At 36.7% G+C, this 12916-nt stretch overlaps 1 pseudogene; it reads left to right on the forward strand.

The window, feature by feature from the left end:
* LOC121651128 overlaps nucleotides 1-12916 on the forward strand; it is a 29270-nt pseudogene that overhangs the window by 10952 nt on the left and 5402 nt on the right.

Consider the following 12916-nt stretch of genomic DNA (forward strand, 5'->3'; position numbering starts at 1 on the left):
ATACCTGGACTTTAGCATAGTTTGATGTATTTCTGGATGGGGTGTTGTCAATATTAGAATTAATCATAAATGTGTGAATACATGTAGATGTTTAACAAATGTACCTTTTTTTTTTTTTTTTTTTTTTGCTCAGGTGTAAAATTTACATTCATTGTAAACAGTAAGCCTAAATAAAGCCAAATGTGTCCTAAAATATCATGAATGAACATTTTTTTCTGGAATTAATAAAGTTTTTTGAATTCTGGATACAGAGGGGAGCGCTGATTCAGCGCTGGTTTGATGCAGCGCTGGATTGCGTTGTGCTGGGACTGATGGAGACGTCAGGATGTTTGGTTTGTAGGCGTCTCCACATTGTTGTGATATTACTGCAACAGCCCCACCTTTTATCTCCTGAAGGAATTCCTTGATTCCCCCGAGTCCATTGATGGAGAGTAACCACTTGAGATGAATTCGAATTTCAGGATATTTATTTAGAAGCAAAGAGATTTCATGAGCAATTCCCCTCAGATATACAGTATATCTGGAGACTCCCCTCAGCACAAAGCAAGCGCTGTGAAAACCAGTAAGAGTCTGAATCTATTACCTAATGCTACGCAGGCCCTCTAAAGATAACCACGCACTCCTTCATCTTTTATCAGAAATCTACTGAATGCTGACTCTTAACCATTAAGTCATTATTATACTGAAACGAATATAAAATATATATGATGGTGAAACAGTCTCACACTTTCAACTGACTTCAAATCCAGTCATGGCTCACAATTCACTCTTATTTAAACTCTACTTTTACAACTAAAGTCTGCTTCTTCTAAAGAAAAAAGTTAAATAACTCTGTTTTTGTGCAGGCACGTGGGTCACCTTTGGAGGCCAGATCACAGATGAGGTAAGACAGAATACGTGAATCTGTTCTTTTTAATGTATTTCATGCTCATCTTTTACAGGAAGCATAGGTGAGAGAACACACCTGGAAGCACACATAATCTCAGTGCTTCCAGCTTGCACGGCACATCATGTAGAAATGTACAAACGCCACGAAGCAGGAGGGCTGTAGAGACAAGATCTGGATCGATTTCCCTCTGGGATTAATAAAATATTCTGAAAACTGCATCTGCTGTGCAGAAGTGATGAAGATAACAGTCAATAACAGAAAAATAACATCAGTATGACTCATTTCATATAACTTTTATACACACAAGTATGCATCTGTAGAATGTTTGTTTTTACGTAAAGAATTAGCAAATATAATTAGAACAGCGATAAAATAAAATAAATATATGAATAATCCAGGGACTTTTTTTCTATATATATTTTATACAACATGTGCCACTAGATGTTTTATGAGGCCAGCTAAGTACTTTTTTTTTAAATTAAAAATTAAGGATTATGTTATAAAATATTGTTGTGTAGCAGATTTTGATGACCCGTGTCACACTGGTGTCACACTGGTGTTATACTGGTGTCAAACTGGTGTCATACTGGTGTCATACTGGTGTCACACTGGTGTCACACTGGTGTCATACTGGTGTCATACTGGTGTTATACTGGTGTCATACTGGTGTCACACTGGTGTCATACTGGTGTTATACTGTGTCCACACTGGTGTCACACTGGTGGTCATACTGGTGTCACACTGGTGTCATACTGGTGTCATACTGGTGTCACACTGGTGTCACACTGGTGTCACACTGGTGTTATACTGGTGTCATACTGGTGTCACACTGGTGTCACACTGGTGTCATACTGGTGTCACACTGTGTCATACTGGTGTCATACTGGTGTTATACTGGTGTCATACTGGTTGTCACACTGGTGTCCATACTGGTGTCACACTGGTGTCACCTGGTGTCCATACTGGTGTCATACTGGTGTCATACTGGTGTCATACTGGTGTCACACTGGTGTTATACTGGTGTTATACTGGTGTCACACTGGTGTCACACTGGTGTCATACTGGTGTCACACTGGTGTCATACTGGTGTCATACTGGTGTCACACTGGTGTCACACTGGTGTCATACTGGTGTTATACTGGTGTCATACTGGTGTCACACTGGTGTCACACTGGTGTCACACTGGTGTCATACTGGTGTCATACTGGTGTTATACTGGTGTCATACTGGTGTCACACTGGTGTTATACTGGTGTCACACTGGTGTCACACTGGTGTCACACTGGTGTCACACTGGTGTCATACTGGTGTCACACTGGTGTCACACTGGTGTCATACTGGTGTCATACTGGTGTCACACTGGTGTCACACTGGTGTCATACTGGTGTCACACTGGTGTCACACTGGTGTCATACTGGTGTTATACTGGTGTCATACTGGTGTCACACTGGTGTTACACTGGTGTTATACTGGTGTCATACTGGTGTCATACTGGTGTCATACTGGTGTTATACTGGTGTCATACTGGTGTCACACTGGTGTTATACTGGTGTCATACTGGTATCATACTGGTGTCACACTGGTGTCATACTGGTGTCATAGTGGTGTTATACTGGTGTCATACTGGTGTCACACTGGTGTTATACTGGTGTCATACTGGTGTTATACTGGTGTCATACTGGTGTCACACTGGTGTTATACTGGTGTCATACTGGTGTCACACTGGTGTTATACTGGTGTCATACTGGTGTTATACTGGTGTCATACTGGTGTCACACTGGTGTCATACTGGTGTTATACTGGTGTCACACTGGTGTCACACTGGTGTCACACTGGTGTCACACTGGTGTCACACTGGTGTCATACTTATTGTGATTTTTAACCTTATTGGAGGAAAGTTCAGGAAATGGTTTAGTATTGATTCACAGTTTCTAATGTAAACAAACTTGTGTGAAATGGTGACGTCATTCAGAGGCACACATTCCTGGAACAAACTACCCGCAACCGTCAGGGAAATAAATACATTAAAGTAATAGTTAAAAACAGACCAACAATGTGCTCACCACATGTAACCCCGATGATTTTTATTATTATTTGAGATTTTTAGACATATTCTTAACTAGATGCCTTTTAATTCTACAACATTTTTATGTAAATGTCCTGTTGTCCATGTTTTGTGTTCTGTCTCTGTATTATGTTATTATATGTATTAAGTCGTATTTTACTTCCATCCAGGATTAGGATTAAATGTTAATGAAAAGAGGAGCATTTTTAAATCTGATTTTTCTTCTTTCTGCTCCTTTTCATTCCTGTATTTCAATTGTTTTTGTTTTTGTTGCATTGTATCAAGAATGATTTGAATATATAAACTAAACTAACCTAATATTGATATCATGCGGTGAACATCTTTTCAGGTTGTTGCAGGATATGGGAATATCTGAGGGATTGAGGATAAAATCCTATTTTGCTCATCTTTGTCATTTGCTGTTTTTCTGTCAAAGGTGGCGGAGGAACTGGTGACTTATGCATATGAGAATGGAATAAACCTGTTTGACACAGCTGAAATATATAACGGTGGAAAGTAAGTTCGGTCCAAGTTAGAAAAATTTCACTGTACTGAATAAAATGTCTTTCCATGTCATCAGACAGCGTCTGTGTGTAATGATTTTATATATGTATATGTATATATATATATATATATGTATTTGGGAAATAAGGGATATTTTGACAAATGAAGGCTTTTTTTGTGACTTTCCTTTCCTTTCCATTCCCAGGGCTGAAGTTGTGTTGGGAAGTATAATAAAGAAAAAAGGATGGAGGTAAAGTCTGTTTTCATGTCAGTGTGTGTTTGTTCATAATAATTAAAATTATTGAAACTGAGTTTTAAACCTAATTTAGTTTTTTGTGTTTTCATCTGCAGCATCATGTGTTTCCAGACAGGCCTAGTTATTGTGATACTTTACTTTTATTTTATTTTTATCTTTTTTTTTTTTTTTCCCACCATTTTGTTTGTCTTACCCCACATGGGAATATTCTTTTGTTAGCTAGCATTTCTCTTGAAGAACTTTAAAATGGCAATTAGGATTTTTCTTAAAGTTTAACAAGACAAATTTATTACCTGTTCAGCGCATTAGTGGACAAAAAACTGCTATAAAAACACGACTGATTCGTATTTTTCTTTCATTTTTTTCTTAAATCAAGTTCTGTCCTACTCAATAATACCGAATATGTAAATATTTCAAATTAATTAACCCTTTAAAAGCCAGTTTGGTCACATGATTTTTTTATGTTTTCCCCTTAAAACAGTAACACTGTGTTATTTAACTAGTATTAAGGGGTTTAAACAAATATAATTATTGCATATTTGGGATTTTTGATTAGGACTGAATCTAATTTTTTGGCGGGAGAGGAATTTTCCCTTCTTTATCAAACACAAAAGGCTAGTAAATTATTAATTCAAAGAAACCAAGAGAAACTAACTGCATCAAATTCACTTTTGTTACTATTTCTAGTTTTTTAAGACAAATTTTTACATAAAATCCCCAGTCTCCCAAACTCTACACGTAAAATAACCTTTTATTTTTTAATAAAAAGAGGGACATGTCATCAAACTGGAATTTAAAGGGTTATAATAATTTGAATAATTACATAATTTCATATTATATAGTTTTGATTAGGACTGGAGTCGATTTTTAAGATTACACTGAAAAGAAAAGTGTAAAACAGTTTAATCTGTAATGTTTTTATAGCAGTATTTTTAGGAGAGGACTTTTTTGTCCACTTAGTACTCAAAAGGGTAGTAAATCAAAGTGACCCACAAGGCTTTTATTGAACAACACAGCCATCATTTGCATAAAGTGCACACATTTAAAAACATAATAGAAAATGTATATTTTGCTGCCTACATTCTACATATAAAGTCCATGGTTGGGCCTTCACGGGTTTATGAGTAAACAAATCATGACTACAAATATCTTCAACTGGTTTTATGGTACATGCATATTTTCAGTCATACATTATACTTTGTTTTGTTTGAAATATAGTTTCACTGGCCACTTCATAGGTTCACCTGTTCAATTGTTTAACACAAATATCTGGTCAGCCAATCACAGGGCAGCAGCTCAACACATCTAGTCATGTAGACGTGGTGAAGTTCAAACTCAGCATCAGAATGAGGGAGAAAGGGGACTAAAGTGACTGAACGTGGCATGGTTGTTGGTCTGACTATTTACTGGGATTTTCATGTCCAAGTCCAGGAAGGTATGCTTAATGAAGTGGCCAGTGAGCGTATTTTCCAAGCATCATGTGAGAGACGTGAAAATTAATAGTATATGATTTGTGTTTTACTGTGTTTTATATTTAGACGTTCCAGTTTAGTCATCACCACCAAAATCTTCTGGGGTGGAAAGTATGTATATGTTATCTTTTCCCTTCTTTTTTCATTAATTCCAGTTTTCTGTCTTTTATTTAAATGAATTAAACATATTTTAGAATAAGGAGTTGTATTAAGGATATTACTAATAACGAACACTTAAAAACAATCCATCCATCCATCCATCCATCCATCCATCCATCCATCCATCCATCCATCCATCCATCCATCCATCCATCCATCCATACATCCACCCATCCATCCATCCATCCATACATCCATACATCCATCCATCCTCTATTCACCCACTCTTAATCCGATGGGTTAATCCAGCGGTGTAGATTCATTAAGTCTTTGTTTTAATGTGATTGTGTATTTTGCAGATTATTCTGTAGGTCTTGGTCTTTCCGTTTCCTGGGATGACGTCAGGTTGCTTTTTCTGAATTCCTTCAATGCATTTAAAGAACTGAAGAAAAATACCAGTATTTAAAGAGGCAGTGGTTGAGGTGGTGGTTGAGACTAAATAAAGACTAAAGGGAAGTGGGCGTACATTCTTAAGGACTTGAGTAACTTTTTACTTATTAAAACCAAAGGCCTTGTCCAATAGGTTTATCCCCTTCTGTCTCTCCAGCATCATGTAGCACTTATTATCATTAGCTCGACTTTCAGAAGGATGCAGATATGACAGCTCAGACACTTTTAACCCTTTAAAGTTTGCACTAAAAGCAAAAGACAAATATCCATGGATTTTAATAAATAGTTGACATGACTGAGTTAAGATATTTTATTACCATTAACAGTAAAATGGTCAAAACTTGAAAGTTTTGTAAAATAACAAACTGTTTTATCTTCAAATTGTTGATAAATTCATTATAGTCAGTAAATGTTTGCTATAGAAGAAACTTAAAGGGTAATGAGCAGTCAAAAGCCTTCAATCATTTTAATATCAAAATACCTGTTTTTAAGCTGACTTTAGCTGCAGGATAAGTGTTCTTCAGGATATTTGGTTTGGATTATATCCCTGTTAGCTGGAGGGGGTTGGCTTTCTGTAGCGGCTATGATCAGATGTTTGGAGGTTTTACGTCCATATTTAGCTACAGATGATTCTTTATGTGATATTATTAGAATTTGAGTTTTTAAGTTTTCAATGAAATATTTCTGTTTTTCAGAGCTGAAATGGAAAGAGGATTATCTAGAAAACATATAATTGAAGGTAAGGCTTTCCTCGCTCTTCAACAGTGTACGTTGTGTATGTCAGAACATGACAGAGGGTGATTTGTTCATGCAACTTCAAAACTACTCAGATACCAGTCTGATGGGATAAGATGGGATTTGTAGGAAACCAGCCCATCCCATCCCAGTCCATAACTTCTAGGGTCCAGTGGATCACTCCAGTACCCCTCAGATGTTCTGATCACTACATACATTACACACTATGTACAAGAATAAAGCAGAATTGTAAATGAATCATTGCTCTCACCAGTTTTATTCCTCCACACAGCCTGAATCATCTTAGTCAGACTGTCTTAGATTGTCTTGAATAATTCTCCAGACTTTTTCAAGAACTTTCCAAAGTTTCCTTCTCTTGGATGTTCTGCCTTTTGTTCTGGTCTGGTCAACATGATCCCACACTGCTTCATTAAGTTGAGGTCTCCATCAGTTCTTTTGTCATTGGCATACCTCAGCCTCATGTAGGCCACGTTTCCATGGAGACCATTTCTGATGAGTCTTTGGACAACAGTAGATAGATCAACTGAAGTTCCAGATGCATCTCTCAGGTCCTGATTCAGGATGTTTTTCTACAACTTTACTTTCTCACCATGAAACTCTGCTTCTGACTGATTGTGATGGCACACTGACGTTCCTTAAACACCAAACGTTCCTCATTCCTGAAACTGTTGTTGCTAAACAGCATCCTGAGGCTGAGATATAACACTTCATATTTCACGCCCAGGGCGTCAGATTACAGCTGCACTTTGCACTGCGTCACACGCCAGCAACTGGATATCAAGACACTGAACATTCTGGATGCACACCATAGCTGACTGAGAAAAGAAATGCAAGAGAACATTATTGGAGGAAGTGACAAAAAAGAGAAAAGGACAAGACAAGAGACAACATCTAACTGACTTTTACTGGGTGAAGGGATGTTAGAGAAGCAGAGAAGATACCCTTATCCCTTCCATAGATAGACAGACCAGACCAGACCAGACTCTATCTGGTAAATCCACCATGATCCATGACAGAAGCATTATTTATCACATTTCATCATAAAAACATCACTATCACTACTATGTTGCTAAGAGACCTCTATTTAGACCTGGACATGATGATGAAGCCACTTTCTGTCAGACTTTCCACCAATCAGAGAGCTTAGATTGACGGTAACGTCCAATCAGGAGCAGCCAAAGATCAACCAGTGAGCAGAAAGTTCTATGTGTGTGTGAAAAGAAGAAAAATAATGCTCCTCTATGGCTGGAATAAAGCCAAGAAGATGTTTCTGATGCACGTTGGCGCCACAAAGCAGCTGAGCTGGAGTTAGTTTAGTGAGGATAGATAGTAGATATCTGTTGATACATTCATTTTACATCATTTTAGCCTCATAATCTAAAAAAAGGAAGGGGTGTAAGGAATGCACACCATGCCGAGATGTGTTTTCTGCCAGCAGCTCTTTGACAATCATCTTGTTGACACATTCCTCTGAAACTGGTTAGGTAAAAGGACTGGACTGAAAACGAGTGAAAAAGAGCCGAAAGACCTTCAGAACACTGGAGAGCTGTTGATCAGGACCATTTAAAAATAAATGCATATGTAAACATGTTGTATTTATCAAACAGGTCTGAGAGCATCACTAGACAGACTGCAACTGGAGTACGTAGACGTGGTTTTTGCAAATCGACCAGATCCTAATACACCCATAGAAGGTGTGTGTCCTCAACTCCCAACATGCTTTACATGAAAACACTCATCTTAGTCGTGTTAAATAAGCTTTAGGTTTCATGCTGAATATATTCAGATGTCAAATTACATGGTTCTGATGCATTTCTTGACTATTTTAAAACATAAAAATGTTATTAGGCTTTTAAAGGATTTAACATTGGGCAGAAAGCTTGGGTCCAGTTCTTCTAACTTGGCTCTTTTGGGCTGTGTTGCCAGAGACCGTGAGGGCAATGACCTTTGTCATAAACCAGGGCATGGCTATGTACTGGGGAACATCACGGTGGACCTCCATGGAGATCATGGTGAGTTTTAAAACGAACTCTGAATATGTTCATTGCTTATTAGGTTCCTCAGATCCTGAGCCGTTCCGAGGCCAACTGAGAGACTTGAGCTGGATTTATACTTGTGCAGCGTCTGTGTAGGGTCAGCATAAACCCCCGCCTGCAGCGCGTTTTTTAAGGAAGTACTCCATCAATCTGCTGGTCGACCTCCAGCTCCAGTCCTTTCTCAAAATCCAAGCATACTTGAGGCAGGACCTCAGTCCTGTTTTAAGGACACTCCACCATTTCCAGCAGAGGTTTCCTAGTGTTTGCGGGAAAAAGAGAGATAACTAGATGCAGTTCAATAAAAAGAAGCAACACAAAAGGAAGCACGTTTATTATTTGAAATAATATAGACTGATTGGTTTTACGTTGAAATATAATTTCTAGAAGTCTTTTAAACCCTTTACATTACACACCAACAGCAACTTCCATCATGAAAAGGTTATTCTAAATGCCACAAAGATGGTCATTCTGTGTTTCCTTTGGTTTTGTTTGTTATTTATATGTCACATCTTCTTGTGTATGGGTAGACAACACAGTGAGGTGTTCAGGTGGTGAAAAATTGGATCAAAATAACAGATTTCCTGTGTTTTCCTGATGCTTTCTGCAGGAGGCATACTCTGTTGCACGCCAGTTCAACCAGATCCCACCAATCTGTGAGCAGGCGGAGTACCACATGTTCCAGAGAGAGAAGGTTGAAGTGCAACTACCTGAACTTTTTCACAAAATCGGTAAGCATCTGCCTCTGTATGCGAGTCGTCATTTAATGAATATACACCAGTAAGTACTGCGCATTTTATTGATAATTAACTAGGAAAACTACGATATATGAGACTATGGTGGGTGGCTAATTAATAATTATTTTGATTTCATCAATCAGTATAAGTTTTGGGTAAGTTTATGCTGGCCTGGTTCATACTGATACTGTTACCAGTTTCCTTACTACACTATATTATAAAACTATTATTGATCATTAGTGTTTATATGTGATTGTTTGTTTTGGGAATGCAGGCATTGGTGCTATGACATGGTCTCCACTGGCGTGTGGGATCATCTCGGGGAAATACAGCAGTGGGATCCCCCCTCATTCACGTGCCTCTCTAAAGGTAACACTTCGACCTCTTCAGCTCCACATTTATTATTTTATTGTGTCATATTAACCGACCAGATCCCTTAATCAGATGCTTCTTAGCAAGTTTTCTTTCCAGAGACCATTTACAGGAGTCGTTCATCAGGTTTGCGACGAAATTTAATTCTAAGTTTGACTTAAATTGAAAGGTAAAGGTTAAAAGTTAAGTTGTGATTTATGGCGTGCATGGCAGTTTGATGAAATCGAATAAAGAATCTAACTGGAATTATTAATTAAAGTTGTTGCTCTCAACATTTCACCACACAGCTGAATGCTGGCTCTGCGCTCTGTACATTAACAGTGGCTGCTACCACACCATACCTGTGTGACAGATTTCCTCTATCTTGGAGTATTTTACTCACACAGAACCTTTGTCCTGGCTTCTCTCCACTGCCTGCCTGTGTGTTTTAGGGTTGATTTAAACTCCTTATGTTTGTTTTTTAAATGTTTAAATAATCTTTCCCCACCTCACCTCTCTGAGCTTCTCTATGTATGCCATAGAAAGGTATGATATGTATAGTATAGTATAGTATATTATAGTATAGTATAGTATGATATTGAATGGTGTGGAATAGGATGTATGTTATAGTATAGTTTAATATAAATAATATGGTATAGTAATATGATCTGGAATAGTGTGGAATAGTATGTTTGCTATAGTATGAAATGGTATATTATATATAGTATGGTATGGTATGGTCTGTTATAGTATAGTATGGAATTGTATGTATGCCATAATATAGTATAGTATAGAATAGTATGATATTGAATGGTGTGGAATTGTGCACTTGTATTGCTTTCTGCACCCTGCTGTAATGTTTGGTGTAAAGCACTTTGAATTGTCTTGTACATGAAATTTGCGATACCAATAAATTTGCCTTTCCTATGGTAAAGTATAGTATAGGAAAAGTATGTTTGGAATGGAATGGTATAGTATTGTATGCGACAGGATAGCACAGGATAGCATAGTATATTATAGTATTTTTATTATAGTATTTATGAAAATGTATGTTATTAGTATGGTCTAGAATAGTATGGAAAGGTATGTATGGAATAGTATAGTATACTATAGTATAGTATAGTATGGTAAAGTATAATATTGTATGTCATAGTATAGTATAGTATAGTCATAGTATAGTATAATATGTCATATTATAGTATAGTATAGTACAGTGTAGAATAGTATAGTATAGTATATTATAGTATAGCATGTCATAGTACAGTATAGTTTGTCACAGTATAGTATAGTATGTCCTAGGATAGTATAGTATATTGTAGTATGGTATAGTATAGTATGTCATTGTAGAGTATAGTATAGTTTAGTATAGTATAGTATAGTATAGTATAGTATAGTATAGTATGTCATTGTATAGTATAGCATGTCATAGTACAGTATTGTATAGTATAGTATACTGTAGTATGTAATTGTATAGTATAGTATGTCATTGTATAGTATAGCATGTCATAGTATAGTATAGTATAGTATGTCATAGTACAGTATTGTATAGTATGGTATACTATAGTATGTAATACTATAGTATAGTATGTTGTAGTATAGTATAGTAGAGTACAATATGGTAAAATTAGCAAATTATATTATGGTATAGTATTTTATAGTATAGTATAGTTTAGTATAGTATGTCATATTATAGTATAGTATAGTATAGTATAGTAAAGCATGTCACAGCACAGTATAGTTTGTCATAGTATAGTATAGTATACTATGTCATAGTAAACTATAGTATAGTATGTCATTGTACAGTATAGAATAGTGTGTCATAGTATAGTATAGTATAGTATAGTATTGTATAGTATAGTATGCTATAGTATGCCATTGTATAGTATAGTATAGTATAGTATGCCATTGTATAGCATAGCATGTCATAATATAGTATAGTATAGTATAGTATAGTATAGTATAGTATGTCATATTATAGTATAGTATGGTATAGTATAGTATAGCATGTCACAGTACAGCATAGTTTGTCATAGTATAGTATAGAATGTCATAGTAAACTATAGTATAGAATTTCATAGTATAGTATAGTATGTCATAGTATAGTATAGTATGGTATAGTATAGTATAGCATGTCATAGTATAGTATAGTATGGTATAGTATACTATAGTATAGTATAGTATGGTATAGTACAGTATATTACAGTATAGTAGTATGGTATACTATACTATTTATGCTATACAGCTTCAGAACTTATTGACTAATAGACTTTTCCAGTGTGAAGGCTCCTCTTTCGTAAAGAGTCAAATAAAAGTAAGATGTGAAATTCTTCAATGTGAATGTCATGTGTCTGGAAAATTAACTGAGGCTGTCAGGGGGAAACTCTGAAGTCTGGATGATCAAATCTGATGATTCAACACATTCATTTTCAATACAACATCCAAAATGAAGAGGAAAAAATCCACAAGAACACAGACAAGTGTGAAGGCTCCTCTGTGGCGTAGTGGTTGATATAAACCTGTAAAGAACAAGTAGATCTCTGATCATAACTACGCTTTTTCACATACGTCTTGATTTAAAAGTGTAAAAATATTTTATTCTAGATGCTGTTGAATGCCTCAGACTTCATTCTGGACTCTGTAATAGGGTGACCAGATGTCCCGCTTTGTGCGGGATAGTCCCACATTTCCGTCACTTTTTACACGTCCCACAAATTGAGACGTTGTCCCGCATATTTAACAGACTCCCGATTTTGTGTTGAAATCTGGCGTTCATAACCCGATTGTGTGACAAAAGCAGTGAGAGCTGTCATTACTCTATTGCTCTGGTCATAACACGCAGTCTGTCTGGCTGATTAGATTGAAATGAATGTCAGTCAAACTAGGAGGCAGGACTTGAACGTCCACGGCGAACAGCAAAAAAAAAAAAAAAAAAAAAAAACAGATTATGGAGACCGCAGCGAAAAAAAGAAAATGCTGTTACAACAAAGATTGGGAAAGCACGTACCTCTGGGTTAAACCTATCCAAGGCAGCTCTGACAGAGTTTTTTGTAATGTTTGTCAGACTGATTTTTCTGTTTCACACGGCGGGGAGTACGACGTGAAACGGCACAGAAAATCTGCGAGTCACACAAAACGTGTCGCTCAAAGGAGGCTTCCCAGTCAATGGACATGTTCCTGTTAAAGCCCAAACAAGATTCAAACATAGACAAGGTAACGGCTGCTGAAATAACAAGTGTTTACCACACTGTGCAACACTCTCAATCATACCAGGTCAGAAGACTGTGGAAATAAGCTAACATCGATCT

This window comes from Melanotaenia boesemani, chromosome 13, assembly GCF_017639745.1.
Source record: "Melanotaenia boesemani isolate fMelBoe1 chromosome 13, fMelBoe1.pri, whole genome shotgun sequence".
In the NCBI taxonomy this organism is placed as follows: Eukaryota; Metazoa; Chordata; class Actinopteri; order Atheriniformes; family Melanotaeniidae; genus Melanotaenia; species Melanotaenia boesemani.